Consider the following 22,751-nt stretch of genomic DNA (forward strand, 5'->3'; position numbering starts at 1 on the left):
GGAGAAATTCCATATTTCAACATAAAGATTTTTCTTCTGAGTTTCTCTGGATCTTGCATCTTGGGCAGGTTACCAAAATGTGAAATCTTATCTCCAAGCTTCTATTTTCAACAACAACAAAAATAGAATAATTCAAAAACCAAAACCTCTTGTGTTGTGGGTGAAGAGAACATGCTTATCTGCTTTAGAAGAATTTGAGAATCTTGTTTAGAATCACAGTTCACAAAGAGAATCTTTGAGGCCTGATATATTTCCAGAAAGAAAATCTCAGAATTTCTCAATTCTTGCTAATCCTCACCCATGAAAATCTGAATTTCCGAGAGAGGACTATTGTGCAAATGGGGTGTGAAAACCAAACAGACTGGACTGAATTTGTCCTCTTGGGTGTTCCATATCCACAACAGCTTTATATCCCCTTATTCATCTTATTTCTACTTGTCTATTTACTCTCTGTAATGGGGAATATTCTGATCCTGTTGACTGTAGCATCTAAATCCAACTTGTAGAAACCAATGTACTGGTTTCTCTGCCATTTAGCTGTCATGGATATTTCAGTATCCACCATAGTGGTCCCAAAAGTGATGGGTGGGTTTGTGGAAGGGGGATGGGTTATCTCTTTTGGAGGCTATCTGACCCATCTCTTTTTCTACCATTCTGTGAGCTGTTCAGAGTCCTTCCTCTATACTGCCATGGCCTATGATCACTTCCTAGCCATCTTTAAGCCTCTTCATTACAACATCCTGATGAATCAGAGAATGTTCCTCTATGTGTCCCTGGGCACATAGTTTGGTGGTTGTGTGCATTCCATCATGGTTACCTCACTCTCCTATGGCCTGCCTTATGGACCCAAGAATAAGGTTAACTTCATTGTTTGCGAAATTCTTTCCCTGTTGAAATTGGCTTGTTCAGATACCTGGTTCCAGGAGATATTTACCTTGCTTGATATTGGCTTAGTAGCCATCATCTGTGTCTTCCTCATTGCAATGTCATACATGTATATCGTCACCATCATTTTGAAAATCCCCTCAGCTGAAGGACGACAAAGGGTATTCTCCACTTGTTCATTCCACCTCATGGTAGTGATAATCTGCTATGTGCCTCCAGCTTTTAATTATTTGAGAACAGGGACCCAGGATCTTCTCAGTGGGGTGATGGCTCTTTTCTATACCACCTGGACTCCATTCCTTAATCCTCTCATTTATACGTTAAGGAACAAGGAGATGAAAGATTTCATGCTTAGTCTGTGTTACAGGATTAAGAAATTCTAACAGCACACAGAACAAACTAGATTAGATATCTGAAGTTTCAGGAAAGGATCCCAGTAGGGTACTTCTTTTCTACAACCATTTATTATTAAACTACAGAGAAGATGAGTAAGGATCAAACAGTAAGATGCATGTTATTCATTTGAATTGTACATTGATCACTCCATGCAATATCTTTGGGTTCATGCAACACACATCAGGAAAAATTTAGCAGATGGGGTTACAGAGCACACATCTTCTAAGTTGAGTAACAGCCTGATTATGTACACCTGGAGAGGCTAGTGGGGGTACATATATGTATGTATAGGATAGAGCATGTTGAAAACTACTTTATTGTCCTAAAATGATGCAATATATTTTATGAACAAGGACAGTGGATTAAACCAAATTATGGAACTTGTACTAATGGACACTTTAATAACTATGGTACTTTTCTTTTTTATACTAAACTGGAGAAACATGAAACAATGCCTCTTCACACCAATTGATGGCCTGTAACCACCTGTAATATTTCAACAAATATTTCAGACCCAGAAGGTGTAAGAGAAAGGGCCTACGTGAAAAACAATCTTGTCTTACAAAAGTGTCACGAAAGTCATAGGTAACAGTCTTCAGTGCTAAGGAAATTTCCACCAAAACTTCCCCTTCTCACACATGACAATTTATAAAACAGTTACAGGATTGTGGAGATAACTTGAAGAGTAAAATGAAAAGCAACTAGATTATGGAACTTGTACTAGATACAAGGTAGATCCTTTTGGCCTGCCTATCTGCCTGCCTGCCTGCCTCCTTCCCCCCACCTCTCCCCATCCGATTCCTCTACCATCTCTCTATCATTTTTCTCCTTTTCTCCTCCTTCCATCTCTTTCTCTCTCTCTCTCCCCATCCCCTCTCCTCCCCTCCCATTCCTCTACCATCTATCATTTTTCTCCCTCTATCCTCCCTTCATCTCTCTCTCATCTCTTTCGTCTCTCTCTCTCCCTCCCTCCCTCACTTTGTCACTCTGTGTGTGTGTGTGTGTGTGATTCTGTCTGTCTGACTGATTGATGGTCTGTCTGTCTATCTCTTTCTCTCTCATCCTCTACAGTATGTACCTACTTTTATTTATTTTCAAGATTTAGAAACTGCCTGAATCCAGAAGTTTTATACCAGGTGACTATTATATCTGGGAGGACGGTTCAAGAACAGAGGCAAGACTCAGATAGTAACTAAAGCTCTTTATTTGTGACTTCAGATCTGAGCAACTAACCCCAGCTGCAGCAGCCCCTTTTATAGGGCTGGCTGCGGCTAGGCAGCCAATGAAGGTGATTTGAGTTTGCCGCTCTTGGCAGGGCCAATCGCGGCAGCCCGTTTACTGGCCAATAGCATCAGTCTATGGCGACCAATCACAATCGGCTTTCAGCGGGCCAATCAGATTTGCAGGCTACGAGCCTGCTAGTCCGGAACACCCCTCCCCTCTAGGTTGGAGTAATATAGGGGTGGGAGGGGTGGAGTAATATAGTCTCGCAGGTAGGCAGGTCTTCGCACCTGTTTGCCTGACTTACGCAGTTCCGCTTGACCCTGTTCAAACCCAGGTTCAGATGGACTGCTTGCTGGATCAAACAGGAACGGTGAACCGGTGTCATGGTCAGGGCTCTCCTCTGGTGCCCCCGGGGTGATGGAGTCCTCAGCCTCGCTGTTACTGCCATGGCTCCCGGGGCTCGTTGAACCTGCCTGGTTGCTGCTTCTTGGTGAAGCGTTTGACTGTCCAGTCTCAGCTGCAGCTGGTGAGTGTTGCCAATCATGGTGCGGTGATCTCGGTGTTAGCTCAGAATAAACAGGTGTTGGTTCTAATTCAGAGTTCACTGCTTCCCCTCCCCCCCCAGTGTCAAAGTTAGGGTCAGGGTTGGAAGATGTGGTTATTCTGGAGCGCAGTTGGTCAATATGGCATTTCCATGGTCTGCCATCAGTGGTGAGTAGACGGTAGGAGCGGGGACCCGTAACTTGAGTTACCTGGGCAGGAATCCAAAGGGGACCCCCAGAAATTTTTTTTGCGAAAACAAGGTCTCCTACCTTGAAAACACGGTGCTTGCTGCTGGAACCCAGGGGCTTTTCTGGGGTGTAGGCAGGGTACAAATGATCTAGAGGCGATCTGATTTTCCTGGCCATCAGAAGTTCAGCTGGGCTCTTGTTGGTCGTGCTGTTTGGTGTGATGTGTTGTAGGAGCAGCATTCTAGTGACTTTGTCATGGATGTTGCCTTGATCCATTTTCTGCAGGGTTTTCTTTGTAAACTGAACCATTTGTTCAGCCCTACCATTTGCCGCAGGATGAGCCGGTGATGTGAGTGCGTGTCAGATGCCCCGTTCCGCTAAATACTGTTCAAAGGCTAAGGCAGTAAATTGGGTCCCATTGTCAGAGACCAGGACATCTGGTAACCTGTGTGTGGCGAAGAGTCTGTTCAGTTTTTTTTTTTTAATAACAAGCATACATAACAACATTAACATAAACATAACACAAAAAACATAAAAATATCCTTCTTCATAAGTTTACATACCGTGCATCGATTAGTTTACCACTTTTTTTTGTGCATCCATTTCCCAGTCACTAGTATAATTATATTACATAATAGCTCATATTATCAATCAATAATTATATAACCTAATATCATCACTAAAAAAAAATCATTTATAATTTTGTTAATTCATATTTTAACGAGATAACTATAATTTGCTTAATTTATTTTACAATAAATCATAAGATCATACCAAATCAACCTTGATAATGTTTTATAAAGATAATATCAAAAAAAAAAAAAATTTATGCTAAATCAAATATTCTATCATTATGTTTTATTATCTAACCATTGATAAAAAAGATCCCAAACTTCATAAAATTGTTTATCTTCTTGTTCTCTGATTTCAAATGTCAATTTACTCATTTCAGCACAGTCAATATTTTCTTAATAATTTCTTCTTCTGATGGAGTTTTCTCACTCTTCCAGTTCTTAGCAAATACAATCCTAGCCGCTGTCAATACATTTACAATCAAATACTTCAAATTTTTTTATATATATATCAGGTAAGATTCCCAATAAAAAATCTCTGGTTTCAAGTCTATATGTGTCTTTATCATTTTTTCCAACCATATGCGGATTTTAGTCAATATTTTTCTAGCGTCCTCACAAGTCCACCACATATGGTAGTATGAGGCCAGGTATCTGATGACATTTCCAACATTTTCAGATTTATTCTTAAATATTCTTGCAATTCTTGTCGAGGAAAATGCCACCTGTAAAACATCTTATACAAGTTTTCTTTATAAGCTGTTGACATTATCATTTATAATTTTGAGACCACAATTTTCCCATTTCTCCAAATCAATCCCATATCCAAAATTCTTCCCCAAACAATCATCGTTTCTTTAACTTGTTCCTCCTCTAATAAAATTTCCAACAAATAAGTGTATAATTTTTAATCATTTTTTTCATCAGTACCTGTCAAGATCACTGTCTAAATCAGTCAATTTTATCATAAAAATCCCTCCGCTTTAGAGTCTAGCAAGATACCTTGAATGTATTTGCGCATATGAAAACCGAATTCATCTTTATACTTGCTTGTTCTTCTAGTTTTTTGCATTGTTTTAAGTTCACTCTTTTCATCCAATATTTCCCCATATCTAACTGTTTGTTCTTTCTCATATATTATAGGATAAGAAAAAGGCTTCAATAGTTGATAACCAGACTGGGATTTTTCAAATAACATTTCCTCTTAATTTTCTCCCAATTCAACCATAAGAACTCCATATGTAATGCCAGCCACAAGATAGCCCTGCGATTTGGTTCCACTTATACCACAAAAAGCATGCCATCCCAGTAATAAATCATGCCCCTCTAGTGTCCAGCAATCTAGTAGTCTTTTTTTAATGTTATCAATCCTTACCCATTAAATTTGCGCTTGGTAATACAACTCCCAGTTCAGGGGCCAAAACCTCCTCTAATTCTAGCATCTTGCACAGATTTTAATTTTATTCTGGCTTTCTTACCTTGCCATATAAACTTCAGCTTTAATTTTATTTAAATCTTCAAAGTAGTCTTTGCAAACCCTAATTGGTATGGTTTGGAATAAATATAAAATTCTGGGTAAAATATTCATCTTGATTGTTGAGATTCTACCTATCAATGACAGTTTTTCAAATCAAGCGCTTTGCTCTGTTGTTTAAGTTTAACATAGTTATTCTCTTTCAATGTGGTACATCTTGACGTCAAATATATCCCAGATATTTAACCTTATTCGTAACTTGTATTTTCAATAAATCCTGCCAATTCATCTCTTTGTTTTTTAATAACATATTCTTTGTCAAGATCTTTGTTTATCTTTGTTTATTTTCAAGCGGCCATCTCACCATAAATCTCTATCTTTTCCAGTAAGCTTTAAAAAACTATTCCTAGAGATCTTCAAAATAAAAAAAACCAAGTCATCAGCATGAAGCTTGCAATTTAAATTCCTCCTTCTTAATTTTTTCCATTCCTTTTATATTTGGATCCTCTCTAATGTTTCTATTCAGCACTTCCAAAGTCAATACAAAATAACACTTGGGTGATAATGGACAACCTTGTCTTGTGCCTTTTCTTATATTAATAGAATCTGTAAAATCTCCCTCTATCCATCACTCTTGCAGTTAGTTTATCATATCACGGCTTCTATTGTGAATAAATTTTCTAGCAAGCCCATCTGTTCAATAACAAAAACATGAATCTCCAATTCACATTATCAAATGCTTTTGGGCATCTAAAAATACCAAAGCCATTTGTCTTTCGGAGGTGTGCCTCGTAATATTCCAAAGTGTCCAAATTACCCTCATATTATCCCTAAATTTCATCTCCTTGGCAGAATCCATTCTGGTCAGGATGAATAAAGTTATTGAGATATCTTTTGAGCCTTTCTGCCAAGATGGAAGCTTAAAAGATTTTGTAATCTGCATTCAATAAAGAAATAGGTCTATAGTTCTTAATTTGTGATAGAAGGTCAGTCCCTTCTTTTGGAATAAGTGTAATATAAGCTTCTGACCATGTTTTAGGTATTTTCTTATTTAACATGGCTTCATTTATAACTTCTAACAATGGAATGCTCAATGATTCTTGTAATGTTTTATAAAATTCTGCCGGAGCCCATCTGGGCCTGGTGCTTTTCCATTATTCTGCCTATTAAATGCTTCCGTTAGTTCCATCATTGTTATAGTTTTCTAACATTTTCAGTCTCTTCAGATATCTTGGGTAGAGTTAGCATTTTGTAGATAAAACTTAATTCTTTCCTCATCAAAATCCTCCTGTTTATATAATTGTCCATAAAAGTCTTGGATAATTATCTTTTTGTCCTTATTACCATAACATATTTGACCTTGATCATCTATTAACTGTACTATTCTCCTAGATTCTTTCTCCTTTCTCCAATTTGTATATGTATAACCATCTACCTGGTTTATTTGCATCTTCAAAATAGTTCTGTTTAGCACTTCTAATTTTTGTGCCAACTCCTCTTTCTCCACTTACGCCATCTTATATGTTTAATTATATCCATTTTGAATTTAATCACTCTTTTTTTCTGTATGCATATTAACATAAATCTTTTTCCAGTTTTTATAATCATCTTCTAAAGCTTTAATAGTTTGCCTCTTCCTAATATTCTTTTTCTTTGTATAGTCCATTATTAATCCTCTCGCATATGCCTTCATTGTATCCCCCAAACATTCTGCATTGAAGTATCTTCTTTTTTATTTTCAATGAAAAAGAAGGCCAAATTCTTTGTCCATCCATTGTATAAATCTTTTCCTTTAAGATAGCGTTATTTAATGTCCATCATAGATCTTCTTCTTTGTCCTTTCCATTTAATTGTCATTAGGGTTATGGTCCAGCCCCATATACCCGTTTCTATTTGTTTTCTTGAATGTTAGATATTAGTTCTGATGAGGTCCAAATCATATCTATTCTGGACCATGATTAAGTGTCTATTTGAATAAAAAGTATATTGCTGCGTTTTACCATTTCTTTCTCTCCATATATCTTTTAAATTTAATTCATCTACCATTTTAAAAAAAGTATTTAGGAGAGTCTTTCTATTTTGTTTTAATGCTGTCAAGCTGTATGGTCAATTTATTATCTACAATTCATTAAGATCTCCATCATAATTATATTGCCATGGTCCAAGTCAGAAATTAATCTTACTATGTACAGCTTTTTATAAAATTCTTCTTGTTTATCGTTGGAACATAAATTGCAACAAGTAATATTTTTTATGTTATTATCCACTATTTCAACTATTAATACTCTTCCATCTTCATCAGTATAAACCAATTTTGCTATAATATTTTCTTTAATATACAGGACCACTCCTCTTTTCTTACAGTTAGTCAAGGAAGTAAAAATTTTCCCCAGTTTTGGTCTTACCAATAATCGTTGATATTGCTTTTTAATATGTACTTCTTGTAGGCAAATTATATCAAATTTAACTTCTCTAATTTATGAAAGATTTTTCTTCTTTTAATAGCAGAGTTCAATCCATTTATATTCATAGAAATCAATTTTTTTTCCTCCATAGTTATGTTTTATATTTAGGTCTAACAGTTCTTGTGGATCTTACTTCACGTTGTTCTTTGGTCTCCATTTGTCCATCACCTACCACCTTCTTCTTTCCCGGTCTCATCTGGTCTTCTGAGGCTCAATTGCAAGGTCTCTTTTTCTGTCTCTATTTCTCTTCTTCCAAAAATTCGTTGTGGAATAATTCCTTTCTCAATTGAGTCGATTCTGTGTCTCTGTTCTTGCCATATAAACATTAATCCTTCTGGGATCAACCATCTATAATTCACATCTTTTTCCAATAATTTTTGGTCAAGAATTGATATTCTCTTCTCATCTCTCTCACTCTTCTGGGGACTTGTTTTAAAACCATAATCTCTTTACCTTTATATTTCAGCCCCTTATCTCTTGCGACTTGTAATATTTGTGTTTTAATAGTCTTTTAGTAAATCTGACATGGATCTCCCTTGGTAGCTTATTCCTCATTGCATATCTTGTGAAAACACGATATATCTCATCTACTCTGGTCCATCATCTTTTCCTCTGTTATCTCCAAAGCTCCCGCCATAGAATTTCTATCATTACAGCCGCCAAATCCTGTCCTTTTTCTTCCTCAATATTTTGAAATCTGAGATAAAATTCTGACCTATCCATCTCCACTTCAACATCCCAGTTATATCTTGTTGCACCGTTGTTAATTTGCTAACAATATTTCCAATTGTCTCATCTCTTTGTTTATCTTTCTCCTCAATTTTTGAGTCTCTCCTCCTGTTTTGCCATCATCTGTTGAAAGTTTTCAATTTTTTCATCAGTCTTTGCAATTCTTTGTTCAATACTCTCTGTTCTTTGGTCAATGCTTGTTTTGAGTTCTTGTATTCCTTGTATAATCATCGCTAGATCCATTTGTACTTTATCTTGCTTCACCATTATTGATAGTCATCCTCCAGTTGATGGAGAAGCAGGAGCAGAAGTTGAACTGCCAGAAGGTAACGTTTTCTTACTCATTTGAATAACTCAAGATCTTTAAACTCCTTTAATCCAATCAGTAGGGTAGCCAATTATAATCCAATTGGGAAGAAGAAAAACATTAAAAAGAAAAAAAAAGCCAATAAAAAAAAAAGTCCAGGATTAAAAAGAGAAGGAGAAAAGAAGATTAAAAAAAAAAGAAAAAAAAAGAAGGAGATTCTTCAGGTTCTTCTAAACTTTAATCCTATTGTAAGATGGCCACTTATAATTCAAAAATAAAAATTAAGAATGATCAATAAAGCAATGATCAAAAAAAAAAAGAAAGAAAAGGAAAAAGAAAGAAAGAATTCTTCAGGTACTTCACACCCTAGTCCAATTTTAAAGTCTCAAAAAATAAAAAAAAATAACCATAAAGATAAATAAAAAATGAAAATAGAGAGTAGAAAAGGCAAAAATCCCAATGAGCAAAAAGAAAAAGAAAAACTATTCTGAGGCTTTCCCTTTAAAAAAAAAAAAAAAAGTACATTTAAAAATTAAAAATAAAGTCAAACAAAAGAAAGAGAAAATAGATATACAAATATTACAAACTACTGTGGGGTTGATGAGGAGGGATAAAACAACTAAAGAAAAATAAGAAAGAAAGCACACTGCATCTTATTTAGTTATCCAAGGCTCTTATTATGGCTTCTCCACAAATTCCAAAGCCAAACTTCAAGTACTCAATAATAGAAGTTCCAAAGAACACCTGTTAAAACATTCTCCGGTGTTCTTCCCTCTATCTAATCAAGTTCCAGTGTCCTTGAGAAAGAATTCCTTCACAGCTCTTTCAACTTTCAAATAAAGTATCTTCAAGCCTCTAGTTGGCAGTGTTACAAAGTTTCTTTAATCCACTCCCCCTCCTTTCCCCAAAAAGCCTAGTAAAAAGAGGGAAATATACATGTATATATATATATATATATTTTAAAAAAAAATTACTAAAGGGAGCCTCTATTCTAAAAAAAAACTATTAACAATCAAAAGGGGGAAAAAAAGAAAGAAAAATTAGATGAATATAAAAGGAAAAACCAGTCTAGTTACAGTTACTAGATCTCAATGGAAGTTCAATGAAAACAAAAGTAAAAGTAAAAAGCCAAGCCTCATTTTGACATTCTCTCTAAGAAATCTCCGCTAGATCAGTTCCATCTGTTTTTGTCCAAAGTCTTACAGAATTCTTCTCATTTTAGAGTGTCCTTGAGTCCCCGAGAGAAAAAAAAATTCTCACCAGCCGATGCACGATCTCATTCAGCCTCTTTCTTCCGGAGCAGTCACAGCTTCAGCAGCCGGGGCTGCCTCTTCGCCGATGGTAAAAGGGCTTCTTCTGGATCAGCCAGGGACTTTGCGATGTCCCTGGGATCAGCAGAACGCTGATCACCGTTATTATCACCGTCTCTATGGGACGGCTTAGGTCCATTAGGACCAACCAGGGGCGAAGATATCAGCTGCAATCTCAGAGCCCCAAGATTGCAGCTGTATTACAGCAACGTGGCTCCGCCTTCTCCCCCGAGTCTGTTCAGTTTTTTAATGACCGCCTCAGTAGTGGTTGCTTTCATTTTATTGACCTCAAGCCAGTTTGATCAGGCATCAACAGTTATTAAGAAGGTGTGGCCTCTCGTAGGTCCCCCAAAGTCAATATGAATGTGAGACCAAGGCCCCCTGGGTGTTTCCCATTCTGTTGGTGGGGCTTTTGGTGGAGCTGAGTGGTTTTCCTGGCATTTGTTACAAGAGGCGACCCAGGTTTCGATTTGTTTATCTATACCTGGCCACCAGGCATAACTTCTTGCCAGCGCTTTCATACGAACGATGCCCAGGTGTCCATCGTGTAGCATTTGCAAGACCCTTTTTTGTAACTTAGTTGGTACAACAACTCGGTCTCCCCACAAAATGCACCCTTTTTGTGAAAAAAGTTCTGTTTGTCTGTTTTTAAACGGCTTAAACATTTCCTTAGTGTCGTAATCTGGCCATCCCCTCTCCACCCAGCCAAGAACTCGTGCCAAACAAGAGTCTCTTTTGGTTTCAAAAGCGATGTCTTGAGCCGTTAGTGGAGGTGATGGCATTGTCTCTATTTGCAGTACGGGGAGTGTGGGAGCTGGGTCTTCCTGTGGCTCGGGTAGTGGTGAGCGGCTCAAGGCATCTGCGTGGGGAATAGATTTCCCCGGGCGGTACTTTAATTGATAGTCGTAGGCAGCGAGAAATTCCGACCATCGCGTCATTCTGGAGGAGAGAATGTGTGGAGTAGGTTTGTCGCCCGCCAGGATCCCAAGTAGTGGCTTATGATCCGTTATAATAGAAAACAGTCTCCCATAAACATATTCATGAAATTGTTTTATGCAGAGACAATTGCAAGGGCTTCCTTATCTAATTGGCTATAGTTTCTTTCTGTTTTTGATACAGTTCATGAAAAAAATGCAATTGGTGCTTCTGAGCCATTTGGTAGGACATGGCTCAGGATGGCCCCTACCCCAAATGGTGAGGCGGCACACGTGACAGTCAAAGGTAGTGTCTCGTTATACTGAATTAGTACTGCCTTTGAGGTAAGGAGGTCTTTTACTTGCTGGAAGGCGTGTTCCTCCCGACGTCCCCAATTCCAGGATGCCCTTTTATCGAGTAGTCTATGAAGGGGCTCAGCAACAGTCACCTTCTGGGGTAGGAAGATGTTATAAAAGTTAATAAGTCCCAGGAAGGCTTGGAGGTCGGTTTGTTTTTAGGTCTTGGGGCGTTTTTGATAGCTGCCAATTTTTTTCTGTGGGGTGGATTCCTTGCTTGTCAAGGAGGTAGCCAAGAAACTCCACCCTTTCAGTGCAAAGCTGGCACTTTTCCTTCTTAACCTTGAGGCCAGCATTTTTGAACCTCTGTAGGACTGTTCTGAGATGTTTTTCTAATTGGTTTTTTGTGGGTGCTGCTATTAATACATCATCAAAATAGGGCATGACCCCTTTTATCCCTTGTAATAGTCTCTCCATCAGGCTTTGAAAGATGCCTGGGGCTACGCTTACACCAAACTGGAGCCTGTTGCATTTGAATGCACCACAATGTGTGACTATAGTTTGGGCTTCTGCAGTCTCGGGATCAACTGGTAGCTGTTGATACGCTTGGGCCAGATCTAATTTTGCGAATATTTTGCCACCCCCAAGTGAATGCAGGAGATATTGAACAACTGGCACTGGGTAGGCGCTCTGCTGTAGCGCGTGATTGAGGATGACCTTGTAGTCACCGCAGATTCTTATGGACCCGTCAGGTTTTATGGGGGTGACGATTGGTGTCTCCCATCGGGCGTGGTCAATAGGTTCTAACACGCCTTGCGCAATTAATTTGTCCAGTTGCTCTTCAATTTTGGATTTAAGAGCAAAGAGAACTCAGCGTGGCTTTAGACGAATGGGTGCTATGTCGGGGCAAAGATTAAATGAAATGGGGGACCCCTTGTACTTGCCTAGGCTTTCATTGAACACTTCTTGGAAATCGTGGATGAGAGCCACCTCCCAGTCATTGTCTTCAGTATGATGGATGCCAGCCATTCCAATTCCTAGTGGCGCGAACCACTGAAGACCCAATAGACTTGGCCGGTCTCGGTCTATGACAGTGAGTGGTAGAATTGCCTTATGTCCCTTGAACAAGACCTGCACATGGTGGGTACCTGCGACTGGAATCCGGTTGCCTTGATAGTCTTTCAGTATGAGTCTTTGACTGCTGAGGTCTTGGCGTCGGATGTTGGGGACTAGCTGCTTGAGTGTTCTCCAGGATACCATGGATAGTGATGACCCAGAGTCGACTTCCTTGTTGCACGGTTTGTTTTCAATCGTGACCTCTACTCGGATCTTTTTAGCGTCAAGTGATGAAGTGTGGCCAATGATGATGGTTTGATGAGCCTCCTCTCATTTGGGGGCATCGTTAAACCTTCGGGGTCTGCTGTACCGGTTCCACTGGTTGCTAGGGTGGTCCCTCTGCATGGTGGCATTGCCATCGTTTCTCTTTGGGCTGCTCCCTCTCTGTCTGGGGCTGGAGTTGTTTCTGCATACCTTCACGATGTGTCCCCGTTTCTCACAAAAACGGCATATGGCATCTAAGAATCTGCATTCGGATCGGGGATGGTTTCCCCCGCATCCAGCACATGGGTAGTTGGCTTTGCGACCCCGCTGGTCCCATTGCTCACATTCTGACCGGAGCCTGTGGACTTCTTCTTCCTCACTGTCTGAGGATGACTCGACGTCTTCGTGGTGGGTGGTTGATGTGTACTTGTCTGAAAGTTTCCCAGCGTTGTTGGTGGGTTGGTGGTTGGTGCCGCTGGTTCAACGCATTTGTGCTGCCGATTTACGAGTGGCTTCGGCTGCTGTGGTGTCTGCTATGGCATCTGCAAGCGTGATGTCCCCCTTGGCCATGATCTTGCTCTGGACGGTGGGGTCTCTGAGGCCAAGGACGATGCGATCTCTCATGGCTTCTTCGAGGTTGGCAAAGCCACACAAACCACCCAGGTTCCTCAGGTCTGCCACAAAATCCCCAATGCTCTCACCTTCACATTGGTCCCTCTGGTAGAACTCATGCCTGCGAATGAGAGTTGGCATGGCTGGGGCGTAATGGTTGCGCAGGATGGGAGCAAAGGTGTCCCAATCCATGGTTTTAACTTCAGCTGGCTTGGCTAAGGCTTTAGCCATCTTAAAAACGGCTGGTCCACAATGGGTTAGAAAAACGGCTCATTTCTTGCTGGGCGTGGCATCTTTGAGGTTGTTGGACTCCAGGAACATTTGAAATCTGTCCATGTATGAGTCCCAATCTTCGCTAGCTGGATCGAATGGTGCGGGTGGTATAGCGCTGCTGGCATGTCGCCATAATTGCGCTCTGTCAGCCACGTGCTCCTTTGGCTAGCTCAATTTCAATAGCTTTCGTTGCCTCCGCATCCCATCCTCGTTGCCAGTGTTAGATCTGGGAGGACGGTTCAAGAACGGAGGCAAGACTCAGATAGTAACAACAGCTCTTTATTTGTGACTTCAGATCTGAGCAACTAGCCCCAGCCGCAGCAGCCCCTTATATAGGGCTGGCTGTGGCTAGTCAGCCAATGAAGGCGATTTGAGTTTGCCGCTCTTGGCAGGGCCAATCGCGGCAGCCTGTTTACTGGCCAATTGCATCAGTCTGTGGCGACCAATCACAATCGGCTTTCAGCAGGCCAATCAGATTTGCAGGCTACGAGCTTGCTAGTCCGGAACAGTGACCATAATAAAATAGTTATTTTGTTCAGACATGCAACTCATCGGATTCGTAGGGTGGCTAGACCAATGTTTCTCAACCTCAGCAACCAAGATATGTGGACCTCAATTGCCAGATTTACCAGATCAGCATACTAGGCTGGGGAATTCTGTGAGTTGAAGTCCACACATCTTCACATTGCTGAGGTTGAACAAATGGACTAAAACTGATGTAAAATGTAAAATGGATGGAGATGGGAAGGGAAGACAGGTTGGTTATGTAGCTGTGGACTACATAGCAAATAGAATAGGAGCCCTTTATTACCAATTAACAAATCTAATGGGTTAAAAGCCACTGTTTGCCTTCCAAGATTACCTGAAATGCTTTGATGGATGTGGGTACAAAAGTGACTTGCTTGAGGGTGCTGGTTTTTCAAAATAGTCAGAGAAGAAGAAGAAGAAGAAGAAGAAGAAGAAGAAGAAGAAGAAGAAGAAGAAGAAGAAGAAGAAGAAGAAGAAGAAGAAGAAGAAGAAGAAGAAGAAGAAGAAGAAGAAGAAGAAGAAGAAGAAAGGAGGAGGAGGAGGAGGAGGAGGAGGAGGAGGAGGAGGAGGAGGAGGAGGAGGAGGAGGAGGAGGAGGAGGAGGAGGAGGAGGAGGAGGAGGAGGAAAGGAAGAAGAAAAGGTCATAGGTTTTAACAGCCCATAAAGTGTGTGTGTGTGTGTGTGTGTGTGTGTGTGTGTGTGTGTGTGTGTGTATTAGGGTGTACCGTATAAACTATCCAAAAGGAGAAATGCAGCAACAGAAAAATGCCCCTGCACTCTCTCCCCTTTCTCTTTGTATTTTCCTCTGAAGTTCATACATGTTCTTAATCTGAGTCTGTGCGTAGCCTATGCTTCTCAATGCAACTTGACATAAACTTTGAAAGACTTTATATTCCAAATGCCTAAAACTCATTGCCACTCTGATTTCATCATTGTTTATATGTAATTATTAGCTGCATGTCTTCCTAGGTAACTGAACTCAGCCGATTCTTGATTTTTAATAAGAGTAACATGTTTGTTTTCTTCATGTTCATTGTTTTCTCCAGTCACTTTTTGTAAAAGCACCTTTGGGTCCTTCAAGAAAGGAACAACCCATCGTCCATGGATCTGGAATTCTAAAGAGAAGTTTAAGATGCCTCCCCAAATGTGGGAATTCAAACCTTAGAACACCAGTCGGATCCCACCCCCGGTGAGGTCAATAGTCGGATAGTTTGAAATTAAAGGAGTGAAGAACAATCTGATTTCTTGCACATTCATCCCATTGTATATCTTCTGTAAACCACATTTATATATCCCGTTTGCACAACTTACCTGTGTGATTTGGCAAAAACAACAACAGCAACCCTAAGATCTTGCATAAAATCATAAAATCTTTTTTCAGTGTTCTGAAGAAACAATTGGTCATGGTTGCTGTAATTCTCTTAGCAGGAAAGTTGTTGGTGTGTCCTATGTGTGTTCTTCATTGGTGGTAGGGAACAGGAATCAGGTTCTAATTACAATTTAGGTATTCTGATTAGAGATCATGCAAGATATGTCTTCCCAATTTGGTTCATCTAGATCATGGGTGTCAAACTCGATTTCATTGAAGGCTTCATCAGGGTTGTGTTTGACCTTGAGGGGATGGGGAGGCATGGACAGGGTGGGCATGGCCAGCTTGATGTCATTCATGTCGGGGTTGCCTGTGATGGCCCAAGTGCTCTACCAGTGAAAACAGGTTCCCAAGCTCCATTTTCAGCTGCTATAGCAGGGGTGGGCAAACTTTGGCTCAGGGCCGCATTGACTTTTAAAATTTGACAGACGGGCCGGGTCAGCACAAGATACGATACATATAAAAAACTGCATTTGTCAACAGTACATATCAAACATAAACAGAAAAAAGCATTAAAGTATTAACATATTTTAATGAGAACAGTGTTGTTGATCACCCCTTGCCGCCACTGCCAGTCCTGGCTGCTCCGGCCGCCAGTTGCTCCTTGAGTCGCAGCTCTTAAAAGCCTGCTCCCAGCACCTGAGCAACTTCCCAGCAACTTTCGGCTTCCTTTTAACTCGCGGGCGCTCGCGCCTGGCCCCGAGCCGCACGGCAGAGGGGAAACCCGGAGCGCCACTGGGTCACCTCCTCCAAGCAGCCCAACCGCCCATATTTTGGAAGCAGCAGGTCCTTTAAAAACTTCTCCAAGGATTCCCCATGGATGCTGCAAGTATTGCTTTCCCCATATGAGTTAAAGTGTCTGGAGTGAGAAGGAGTGCAGTCTGACAGAGTGGGTGGGGGAATCCACTCCAGCCTTGGAGAAATATAAAGGAGCTGCTTCCAAAATGCTTGTCTGTTAAGTGGTGTGTGTGTGTGTGTGTGTGTGTGTGTGTGTGTGTGAGAGAGAGAGAGAGAGAGAGAGAGAGAGAGAGAGAGAGAACTCTGTTCTATTATTTTTAATTGTTCCATTATATATCATGTGTTAATATTTTACACTATCCCTACATCTAGAGTGATTTTTCTGCCTTTCTTTTGCCCAGGGTTTTTCAGGGTTTACATGCATTCAGTGTCAATAGTCCAGAGCATAAAATACATATGTGTTTAAGAAGAGTTGAAAAGGGACCTTGGAGGTCTTCTAGTCCAACCCTCAGCTCAGGCAAGAAAACTGAGGATGTCAAACACTGAGTAGAAATCCTGGGAAAGGTGTCAGAATACTACTTAGAAGGGACCTTGGGGTGAATCCTATACCATTTCAGAGAAATGGCTGTCCAGTCTTTTCTCAAAAACTTCCAGTGATTGAGCACCCAGAACTTCTGGAGACAGGCAGTTCCACTGGTTAATTGTTCTCACTGTCAGGAAGTTTCTACTTAGTTTTAGGTTGATTCTTTCTGTTCAGTTTCCATCCATTGCTTCTTGTTTGCATTCTGTTTCATTCGAAAATACATTGTCCCCCTTTCTTTGTGGCAGCCCCTTAAAAGCCTGTTGCCTATTACACTCTTGGGTAAAGCATGTGAGCCATTTGCTCCTTTTAGTGGTCCATGAAAGTACATCTATAGTATGCAGATAATAAAGTCAAAAAAGGTGAACAACATTTTTATAGATAAGTTGAGGCTGGGTGACAAGGAATGGCTGGGAGGGGAGGGGCCAGGTGAGGCACCCCTTGATATGAGTGACATTGAATTGGCCACGTCCATCCAGTCACATGACCACCAAGCCATGCCCACCCAGTTACATGACCACTAAGCTACACCCATCCAGTCACATGACCAACAAGCCATGCCCACCAAATAAGCCACGCCCACAGAACCAGTAGTAAAAAAATTTGAAATCCACCACTGCTCTATATTGTCATGGCCTATGACCACTTCCTAGCCATTTGTAAGCCTCTTCATTACAACATCCTGATGAATCAGAGAATTTGCCTCTATCTTTCCTTGGGCATGTGATTTGGTGGTTGTGTGCATTCCATCATGGTTACCTCACTCTCCTATGGCCTGCCTTATGGACCCAAGAATGAGGTGAACCTCATTGTTTGCGAAATTCTTTCTCTGTTGAAATTGGCTTGTTCAGATACCTGGTTCCAGGAGATATTTACCTTGCTTGATATTGGCTTAGTAGCCATCATCTGTGTCTTCCTCATTGCGATGTCATACATGTATATCGTCACCACCATTTTGAAAATTCCCTCAGCTGAAGGACGACAAAGGTCATTCTCCACTTGTTCATCCTACCTCATGGTAGTGATGATCTGCTATGTGCCTCCAGCTTTTAATTATTTGAGAACAGGGACCCAGGATGGTGTTTTGGTGGTTGCGTACATTCCATCATGGTTACCTCACTTGCCTTATGGACCCAAGAATGAGGTCAATTACATCATTTGCAAAATTCTTTCCCTGTTGAAATTGGCCTATTCAGACACTTGGTTCCAGGAGATATTTTCCTTTGTTGATATTGGCTTAGTAGCTATCATCTATATCTTGCTTATAGTGATGTCATATATGTACTATTGTCACCACCATTTTGAAAATCCCCTCAGCTGAAGGACGACAAAGGGCATTCTCCACTTGTTCATCCCACCTCGTGGTGGTGATCATCTGCTATGTTCCTTTAGCTTTCAATTATTTGAGAAGAGACATTCAGGATCTTCTAAGGGTGGTGATATAAGGGTGGAGCGCTGCCGGGTCACCTCCTCCAAGCAGCCTGCCCACCCACCCGCCCGCCCGCTGGGCTTCCCCTCTGCCATGCGGCTTGGGGCCAGGCACGAGCACCCGCGAGTTAAAAGGAAGCCGAAAGTTGCTGGGAAGTTGCTCAGGTTTCTGGGGCTTCCAGGCTTAAACTTTGCACAGGCAAAGTTTGCAGGCGGGAGCATCTTCCCGCCGAGGAGCGGGAAGGGTTCTGCCTGGCAGGTGGGTGGGCTGCTTGGAGGAGGTGACCTGGCGGCATTCCGGGTTTCCCCTCCACCACGCGGCTTGGGGCCAAGCGCGAGCGCCTTTGAGTTAAAAGGAAGCCGAAAGTTGCTGGGAAGTTGCTCGGGTGCTGGGAGCAGGCTTTTAAGAGCTGCGCCTCAAGGAGCAACTGGCAGCTGGAGCGGCTGGGACTGGCAGTGGCGGCGAGGGGTGATTAACAACACTGATCTCATTAAAATATGTTAATACTTTAATGCTTTTTTCTGTTTATGTTTGATATGTACTGTTGACAAATGCAGTTTTTTATATGTATCGTATCTTGTGCTGACCCAGCCCATCTGTCAAATTTTAAAAGTCAATGAGGCCCCCGAGCCAAAAAGTTTGCCCACCCCTGCTCTATAAGAAAGGAACATAAGAATTAAAGGATCTGTTTGTCCAACATCCATAATTTGGTTACTGAATTAATCCACTGTCTATTTTCATAAGATACCATGTATCTTTTTGAGAGAACATATGGCAATGTGCTACACCATACACATACATCACTTTGGCAGAAAAACAAATCTGGTCATTGCCAACTTTAAAAGCGGATACAAAAAATTATGCCACCAGATAAAAACTGAACGCACCAATTATCACATTAAACAAGAAGAAAACCTTCTGTGCACCAATTCTATCCGCACTTTCTACAATTTTGTAAACAACAAACTAAAAGATTCAAGGTCCATCTCACCCCTGAAAGGACATAATGGTAAAGACTTCAATGATGACATTATTAAAGCCAACCTCTTTAACACATTCTTTGGCTCAGTATTTGTAAACAGCAATGGATCATGCCCAGTATTTCCTAGTCGAACCACAGACAACTACAATGATCTAATACATATCGATTTTACAGAAGACAATGTTGAAAAAGCACAATGCAATCTAAAACAATCTCTATCTACTGGCCTGGACGGAATTTGTGCCCACTTTTTTAAAAAGCTATCCACTGCCATAGCTGAACCCCTAAGCATAATCTTTGAAAAATCTTTCAGGACCAGCTCCTTAACAAAACTATGGTCACAAGCCACGGTCATCCCCATCTTCAGAAAGGGAGACCCCAGCCTAGTTGAAAATTACAGACCAATCTCTTTATGCTGTGTCACCTGTAAAGTCATGGAATCAATCATTAACCAATCCATTATCCTCCATTTAGAAACAAACAACCTACTCTCTAATAAACAATTTGGTTTCAGGAAAAAACTATCCTGTAATCTGCCACTCTTACACTGCAAAAACATATGGATTACACAACTCGATCAGGGCAAAGCAATAGATGCAATCTACATAGACTTCTGTAAAGCCTTTGATACTGTGGTACACGACAAACTACTCCTAAAACTAAAATCTTACGGTATCTCTGGACACCTGCATAACTGGATAGAAGCATTCCTGTCAAACAGAATCAGTCTGGAACCCACATTACATATCTGATATTAACACAGTTGAGAAAGTCCAGAAATATTTCACAAGAAGAGTTCTCCATTCCTCTACTTGTTGCAGAACACCTTATGTCACCAGACTCAAAATTCTAGACCTAGGAAAGCTAGAACTATTCCGCCTTCAGTCCGATCTAAGTATAGTATATAAAATTATACATTGCAATGTCCTACCTGTCAATGAATACTTCAGCTTCAACCATAACAACACTAGAGCAAACAATAGATACAAACTCAAGTTTAACCGCACCAAACTTGATTGCAGGAAATAGGACTTTAGCAACAGAGAGGTCAATGTCTGGGATACTCTACCTGACTCTGTGTTTTTTTTCCCCAAACCCCCAAAACTTTAACCTTAGACTTTCTACTATTGATCTCACCCCTTTCCTAAGAGGTCAGCAGGGGGCATGCATAAGCACACCAATTGTCCCTGTCCTATTGTTTCTTTTATTTTTCTTATATGAATCCATGTATTCATAACTATGTTTTTACTTATACCTATTATCTTGTAAGCATTTGACAAAAATAAATAAATAAAAAATAAAATAATGTATCTCTGCCACATCCCAAGCATTGGTGGGATTCAAAATTTTTTACTACCAGTTCTGTTGGCATGGCTTGGTGGTTATGGTGTGGCTTGGTGGTGTGGCTTGCTGGGCATGGCAGGGGAAGAATACTGTAATATCTCCATTCCCTCCCCAGCCCACTAACCTGCTTTGCAGCTCCATTTTCCTGTGCAGGGCAATAAAAGAAGATCCAGATGATCAGGTGGGACTCAGGAAGCAGATAATAAATGGGGGTGGGGCCAGTCAGAGATAGTATTTGGCAGTTCTGCAAACTACTCAAAATTTCCACTGCTGGTTCTCCAGAACTAGTCAGAACCTGCTAAATGCCACCTCTGCTCCCAAGGTGTACATAATCAGCTATTACCCCACTTCAATAATGGGTACTATGTAACCCAGTGTTCCCCAATATTTCTGGCTTAGCTAATCAGCTGGTGGGGGAAAGGGGATGGTTCATGCAAGTGACCAGCAAACATAGGTTCATGCATCTTCTTTTGCACAAATGACTTGCACCCCTGTCCGCCACTCACACAAATGGAGCATGCATGTATGCGCTTGCCTGCTACTTGCGCAAGTGAGGATATACATGAAGGTGTGTGTATTTTCTGGCTGTTTCCAAGGCCCAGTTGTAAACCTCTCATAGCCCACGAGTGGCCCATGGCTCACAGGTTGGAGAGCCCAGGTGTAACCCATCTGTTCAGTCTTTCCCAGCCTTGTGTGTTGTGTGAATGCAGTTGAACAGGAATTGTGAAGAATGATCAGTTTACAAAGAAATAACATGCATTTTACAATTTGAACCTTACTCATTCTCTCTGTAGTAGTAACAATAGCTGTAGAAAAGAAAACTCTTCCTGGAATTCTATCTCAGATCTTCAGTTGCCTAATCTAGGTTGGTTAGAATTTCCTAATCCTGTTAGAATTTCCTAATCCTATAATGCATACTCAGCATGGACTCTTTCATCTCCTTGTTCCTTAACATATAAATGATTAAGGAATGGAGTCCCTGTGGTATAAAAAAGACCTATTATCCCACTGAGAAGATCCTAACTCTCCCTTCTCAAATAATTGAAAGCTACAGATACATAGAAGATCATCACCACCATGAGGTGAGAAGTACAAGTGGAAAAAGCCCATTGCTGTCCTTCAGCTGAGGGATTTTCAAAATGGCGGTGACAGTAAACATGCATGACATCAGAATGAGGAAGATACAGATGATTGCTACTAAGCCAATATCAACCAAGGTAAATATCTCCTGGAACCATTTTCTAATTGTCTGAATAATTTCCAATTGTTTGAACAGGCCAATTTCAACAGGGAAAGGATTTCACAAAGGATAAAGTTTACCTCATTCTTGGGTTCATAAGGCAAGCTATCGGAGAGTGAAGTAACCATGATGGAATACACACAGCCACCAAACCATGTGCCCAAGGAAAGATAGAGGCAAATTCTGTGATTCATCAGGCTGTTGTAATGAAGAGGCTTACAGATGGCCAGGAAGTGGTCGTAGGCCATGACAGTATAGAGGAAGAACTCCGAACAGCCAACCAAGTGGTAGAAAAAGAGCTGGGTCAGACAGCCTCCAAAAGAAATAACCTGTCCCCCTTCCACAAACCCACCCATCACCTTTGGGACCACAATGGTGGATACTGAAATATCCATGGCAATTAAATGGCAGAGAAACCAATTGTCAATGTGTGCTCCTTTCAAAATCCAAGAAAGAAATACCCAGACTCCATGGATCAGAGCAAAGTTATCCTTTTACTGGAGAATACAGATGGAATTCCGAAACTGAGAATTTGGCACGCAAATCACACATACAAAGAAATGGAATTGTTTCCACCCCCCGAAGTCCAGAAGTCTCCTCCAATTAAAAGTTCTGAATATGATCATGTGGGCATCTTCAGGTGGTGATGAGGCCTCTGTCCGTTGACCTTGACATATTTTGATAAGACTTCGCAGCTGCGCAAAAAGGGATAGAGGCTAGCAAGGAAATAGAAAGTTGAAAAGAAGAAATCATATACCCCTCCTTTTTCTGCCCATAGTAAAAGAATGCAAAACACCTCCAGCTCTCTTCCCCCCACAATTACCCCTCCCCCGTTGCTAATGACAGCCAAAAGAAAGTAAGCCTAGCAGTAGAGAAAATAAGGGAGAAATAAATGAGATAGATAGCAATTAGGGTACCCGAAGAGATCTTGACCCCCCTAGAAAAAGGACATTAGTCCCTGTAGAGAGAATAAAAGATACGGTAAGCATTGCATACATTCTTATGGTTTGTCAGGATACTTAGTATAAAATT

At 40.9% G+C, this 22,751-nt stretch overlaps 1 pseudogene; it reads left to right on the forward strand.

The window, feature by feature from the left end:
- The first annotated feature begins 338 nt into the window (after positions 1-338).
- On the forward strand, positions 339-1,268 carry LOC113451526 (olfactory receptor 10G6-like; annotated as a pseudogene).
- Positions 1,269-22,751: the final 21,483 nt, after the last annotated feature.

Source organism: Pseudonaja textilis, chromosome Z (assembly GCF_049901715.1).
Source record: "Pseudonaja textilis isolate UNSWEBS1 chromosome Z, rPseTex1.2, whole genome shotgun sequence".
NCBI classification, from domain to species: Eukaryota; Metazoa; Chordata; class Lepidosauria; order Squamata; family Elapidae; genus Pseudonaja; species Pseudonaja textilis.